At 49.6% G+C, this 6,087-nt stretch overlaps 1 long non-coding RNA gene across 1 annotated transcript; it reads right to left on the bottom strand.

Moving 5' to 3' along the window:
• Positions 1 to 355: 355 nt before the first annotated feature.
• LOC141279169 (uncharacterized) lies at positions 356 to 2,623 on the bottom strand. The gene is made up of 2 exons (XR_012333053.1): positions 2,371 to 2,623; positions 356 to 1,039 (listed from the first exon to the last, which is right to left on the bottom strand). It is a non-coding gene; the product is annotated as an uncharacterized lncRNA (long non-coding RNA).
• Positions 2,624 to 6,087: the final 3,464 nt, after the last annotated feature.

Raw genomic sequence — 6,087 nt, forward strand, 5'->3', positions numbered from 1 at the left:
TGAATTTCCATTTATTTGCCTCTACTCTACTCTTGAGCTCCTGGCTGGGTTTCCCTTACTCTTTCTGTGCCTCCGTTTTCGAGACAGGTATCATCTCCCTTGGGTCCAAAGGCTGTTCTTATTTTGAAAGTATGGGGGGATGTGTCTCCATGCGGCTGAAGTGCCCATCTCTCCTCCTCACCCTGGCAGGACCATGGAAAATGTCCTTCAGCTCAGAAGTGCATCTCCCCATGCCTTCTGCTCAACCTGCACCCACATGCCCAGCCCTCCTAAGGCTCATATTTAGGCAGCAGGATACAAAATCTGTAGGAGTTAACGACTGTAAGATGACGAAATAATCAAACCGACACATTCATGGCAGCGAAATTGTGTTTAATTGTTTGAAAAACTGGAGCAGAGACCAAGTGTGCTAGGAAAGGATGGTCGGGCATGTTGCTTAAGTTTCCAAGAAGCCAAAAGGGCGAAGTATACAAGTCTGCAAAGAAGATTAGACGGTTTAGAACCGGATCCTTTGCTAAATGGAAATTGCAGCTGCTAATTCATAAGAAATGTTGATCCAGGAAGCTGCCATCTTGGTGCTGGCTTTTCCACAAATGTGGCTGCTTCCAGAAGCCGGGGGTGTGCGGTGCTGACAGCTAGCTGGTTGAGAGAGGGGAGTGGGCTTCATGTTCTCTGTTCTGCAGGGAGCTTGGCCTCTGGCCCATGCCTGTGGTTTACTTCTGCTTGGACTTCTGGCACTGCTGAGGGTCTGGGCACTTTGGGATAGAGGGCTCCTTGCCCTTGGGTGGAGGTTGGCAAGGCTGCTTGGGGTGCTGAGGTGGAGTTTAGCAGTGTTTTGGTGGGGGGAAACAGTACTTTACTGGGGGGCAGCATTGCCGCGGAGGGGGACAGTACTGCTGAGGTGGGGGACAGCAACCCTTTGGTGAGGGGCAGCAATACTTTGGTGGGGTGCAGCATTGCTGGGATGGAGGGCAGCAATCCTTTGGTAGCGGGCAGCACAGCTTCTGCTTTGGATGATACATTCTGGTCTGGATGTGCACTGCAACGGAAAAGACACTGAAGTGAGTACCCTAGAACCTTAGAGACACTCAACCCAGGAGAGCCACTTGCCTCGTTCAAACCTGTGCCGTTTCAACCTTTGCCTGCTGGCTTCACCGATCAAATGTGTGTGTGTGTGTCTGCAATGATGTGAGTCAGTATAAATTGTAGCTACAGTTTGTAAGCCATAGCAAGGTTTTAATTGAGACAAATAAAGAAATATAGAAGGAAGGAAGGAAAGAAGAAAGAGAGGAAAAATGGGTGAAAGGAGAAGAGAAATGGAGAGGGGTAGAAAAAACAAAACTATAAAAAATGAGAGAGAGACAGACAGACAGAGACAGGAGAGAGAAGGAAAGAATAAGAAGAAAGGTCAGGGGCAATGAGGACAAATGTATTATCCTTCCACAGCAGATACTGTGGAATTTAGAACATGATTTTCTTGGATGTGAGTCCTGTCTCAAAAATTAACCAGCTGTGTGACTTTGAGCAAGGTACTTAACTTCTCTGTACTCTTCTTAAAGTTGTTGTAAGGATTAATGAGCATATGAAACTCCACACAAACACATGGAAATACACAGGTAGATATGAGTGTAAAGATATATGTGTGTGTGTGTGCTCACGTGGTCACACACACACACACGAGAACCAAAACACGTTGAGTACTCTTGTAAAGATTTTGACCTTTTATATAAATATCAAACAATTGTAATGGAGCATGTTAACCACTCTGTAAGAGAATTCATAGAAAAGGCTCATCTAGAGACAAAACGACCGTTTAGATCGATACTAAATTCTAAGGGAGAATGCACATCTTAGAGAGGGAAGTCATGGATCCCCAGGCACTGAGCACACGGGGGCAGAACAATGGTTCCCGATTCCCAGAGCAGGACATAGCCGCTTTAACACCTCCTCATGTCCTTGCTGCTCTGAGCTCCCTGGTCCTCTGCCCCCTGCTCCCTGAGGAGCTCTCCTCCCTCGCTGCACTGGCCTTTCCCTTCGGGGCAGCCCTGCCCTAGAGTTGGTGCTACCCTCTCCTAACTAGGTCCGCTCAGATCCTGGCCACGACAAGAGGGCCACCACACACGCCAGCAGGACCCTCAAGACAGGACTCTGGTCACACCCTGGACCCCCATCTCAGCCCCCACCACACACACTTCAGATGTTGACTTGTAGCCCAAGAGAGGTGGGTCCCAAATGATACGGACGAGAGAGGTGCCCACACAAGGCCTTTCTTTCTGACCAGCCAGCCAGTGCGCAAGGCCCAGCTGCCCGCAGAGTTTTGGACCAGGTAGAACCGAGCTCCCAAGAGCTGCGTTCCTTTGCCCGACATACCTGATTTCACCAGTGCCTGGAACGTGGAGATGCTGAGGCTTTTGAGATGCTCTAACACTGCACACCTTTTATATGTCTCAAATCCCTCTTGCAAGCCATGAGGTGGCCTACGATTGGGGCTTGCTAGGCCCCAGTCACAATAGGATGCATCTGTCCTTCCTCAAACTTGAGGTTTTACTCATCTCCTGGGCTGGCAAACTCACTCTCGGTTAGATGGTGCTTGAGGATGACAGTGCCTTCACGCGAGCCCTGGCCCCATTTCGCCATCACTTTAGGAGCCGTGGCTTCCTCGTGTTTCCAAACCCACTCGTAACGTTTCCCCTAGAAGCTTGACGTCTGGGATGGTGCTAAGCAAGCATGCAGGACACTGCTGGGTGTGGGAGCGGTGAGGGTAGTGTTCCAGGATATTCCGGGTGGTGGGGGAAGGTGTGGGCAGATCAGCATACGCAGCGAGCCTTGTTGTAAGAGAAACAACTACAGAGGGGTGAGTGGCTGTTGGGGAGACACAGTAACCTCAGCAAAGTTGGGACCTTGACTTAACCTAGACACAGAGCCACATTCAGCCTGAACTGGAAAAAAACCTTGGCAAGCCGCTTTGATTTTGCACCTGCTATAATATAAACAAAAAATGGGGGCTGCAGCTCTCTCTGCTGCCTCTTGGTCAGCAAAACATTAGTCTTCATTCACAGAAACTGGGTGGTTACTGTTGAGAGTACGTATCTCACTTACAGGTGTATAGGTCACTCAGACTGCTGGCTTCTCAGGGAAATGATTATCATAAGTTGCAGAGGCTTGGGAGCTAAGAAACTTTGACCTGGCATGGGCTGCTGGACGATTCACCCATTCTGGCTCCTAGAATCTGATCTCCCGGGGCTTAAGGGCTGATGCGTCCTTCCTGTTCCACCTGGAGCTTCCAGAATAAAGAAGGATGCCACAGGGCGGGGACAAGGATGAAAAGGTTGAAACAATATCCATCAAAGGATGAAACATACCTTAAATAATTCCCCAATTAGTGTTCCGACTGGGGCTCTGATCTTCACCAGCTGGGTGACATTGGGCACTTTACATCTTTGCGCACCAGTTTCCTCATCTGCTACACAGGATAACTGCACACTGGATGTCGGCTGAAAGGCTTATTTTGGACAACATGTGTAAGCATGTGCACACTTTTGGGCACAGAATAAGGGCTCAGTGATGGTTGGGTGCTCCGTGGAGTCGGGCTCTGAAATCTGGGGCAAAGCCCAGTCTTAGAATTAGGGAGGAGGTCGTTGCCACATTTGAAGGCAAGTAGCGGTACTTGCCGCCAGTGTCCTAAGACCTTGACTGGCAGAAATGGAAATGGGCAAGCCAGTCCTGAGAATGGCACGTTTCATTCTCAGACCTGGAATTTAGCCACAGCTCAGCTGAAAGCCTGACAGTAACCCTAGATCTTGGGAATTCACACTGCAGCATGAGAAGACAGCCTTGGATATCAATGGTGCCTCCTCTGGGACTCACCGTAAGGGCAGGCTATGCATGGGCTCAGCCCCAAAGGAAACCCAGAGGATCCCAGGCCTTCCCGGGAGAAGAACCCCTTCTGCCTGTTGTCACTCTGACAGAAGCAACCCTGATAGGCTTGGAGAGAGATTTCAGCTCAGGTCCCTAGTAGCAGAGAGGAAAGGCCACGTGGAGCATGTGTTCTTGGATAACTAATAATTCATCAAGACGTAGTGAGCTCACACAACACACCAGGCCCTGGGAACGGTGGCCAGCAAGGAGGGCCAGAGCCTCCCTGGTCCCTAAACTGTTTCACATCCTCTTCTCCGCCTACTGCTTCCAACTCTGTAGATACTTTTCAATGGTTTGGCTTGGATTAGCTGAAGAACTCAAACCCACTTGTGGCCGTAGCAATGCCTACGTAACTAGAGAAAATGTGAACGTCTGAAGATGCATGGGTTTGGGTGTTACATCCAGTCCATCTTTTCTGGCCTAAGCCCTCACTACCCAGAACAGATTTTGTTGGGTGTGGAATCTGCTATCTCAAGCATGCATTACGTAGTATTGCATCTACCAACAGAGGACATAGGAACATGTCCTCTAGGAGCCACAGGTACAACTAAACGTTTGTCCTTGGAATGGTATTGTTCCCTGACATTCATTAGCATCACTCTTAGTCTTCCTCCAAACCTCTGACTCTCATATACAAACACACACACAAACAGACACAGAAACACACACACACACACACACACACACAAACAAATGCAGAAGGGACAAATGGGTCCAAGGAGGTTTCAGCAGAACTTGGGCCTAGGCTAAGCTCACTGTATCTTCTGTGCCAGGCATCTGTGAATGAACACCAGACTGGGGACCGTGAACACATATGCAGGGGAAGACCGAGCTGACCCTCTGGGGCCAGCCACATCAACAGACAAGGTTCTGGATAAAGGACTCCTGGTGGCTGGAGCTAGAGCCTCTCTGCTGAAATCCATCGCCAGCTGGGCATCCCCTGGGGCACGGCAGGGTGTGAGCCATCATCTGGGCGGCTGAGAGACGCCCTCCCTGTTCAAGGGGTCTTGTCCCGGGAGGATGAGGGAGGGGCAGTCCTCCCCTGACTGTCAGAATCTCTGCTCGAGTGCGTAATTCAGGCTTTGAAGTCGGAGCTATTTTCATTTTACAGCTTTGAAAGTTTCCGTTCGCTAAGATTACTTAAGGAAAAAGCAGGGAAGAGAGGATTTAACCCAGCCCTGCCAAGCTCCAGGATATGTGTATGTGTTCTTTTTCTTGCACTATACTACCTTCTAGGGAATTTCTTTGTTTGGAGAAGCTGGGAGAACGACGCCTGCCCAGCGGGGGCCTCTGGGACGCTGCTCCATCTTCTATTCTCCATGGTCAGTGGAAGTCTTCACACGAGGAGTATTTACTCTGAATAATAACCCCGTGTGTGTCTTTGAAATGAACGTGTACCCCTGTATTAACACGTGTGAAGTTGTGACTGTTTGAAGGTACTGCCTTTGCCTTCCCAACGGATCAGTGAGTTTTAAGTTCTGGAAAGACGGGATCCACGCTTTATGCTTCTTCTAGCCACTAGCACGGTCAGAGCACTTACCATGTTGCAAACATAAGGACCAGGGTTTGAATCTCACCTCCAACATCTGCAAGGTGTTGTTACACTGAACACGTAAGGAGCTTCTCTTCACCTTGCCACTACCTCTCATAGGAAGAGCAAGACCTGCTTCCATATGGTGGTATCTCTGTGTGTGAGCGCTTGGCACACACCGTGCCCTTTCCATGCTTCCTCAGCTTATCAGCCTCCTCCTGGGAGTAGGGTCTGCCTCCAAAAGACATGGCTGGCAGTGTACCTTGATAGGCAAATGTCACTGTGGGCCAGAGCTGCCCAGGACTGCCTCAACAGCAGGAATCATCAGGAGCAGGTGTTACAAAGGGAAGTTTGTGGAAGAAAAGGGCAACCACCCAATGTGGTGAATAGGCCCTGGACAAAATACCATTTCCGCATTTGAACACCCCTCGGATGCTTTGGTCTACACAACTCTTCCTTGTCCTGGCCCCAAGATGCGCCCTGCGCCTCACACCTTGTTCCTACTAACGGTGTGGAACCCATGTCGTCAGGTTGGAGGTAATAAGTGGAGGGTCTTGCTGCTCTGTCAGGAAGTGGAGAATAATAATAAAAGCAAGAGCTAACATTCATCCAACATTTACTATGTGTTACATCCTATT

This window comes from Tursiops truncatus, chromosome 1, assembly GCF_011762595.2.
Source record: "Tursiops truncatus isolate mTurTru1 chromosome 1, mTurTru1.mat.Y, whole genome shotgun sequence".
Lineage (NCBI taxonomy): Eukaryota > Metazoa > Chordata > Mammalia > Artiodactyla > Delphinidae > Tursiops > Tursiops truncatus.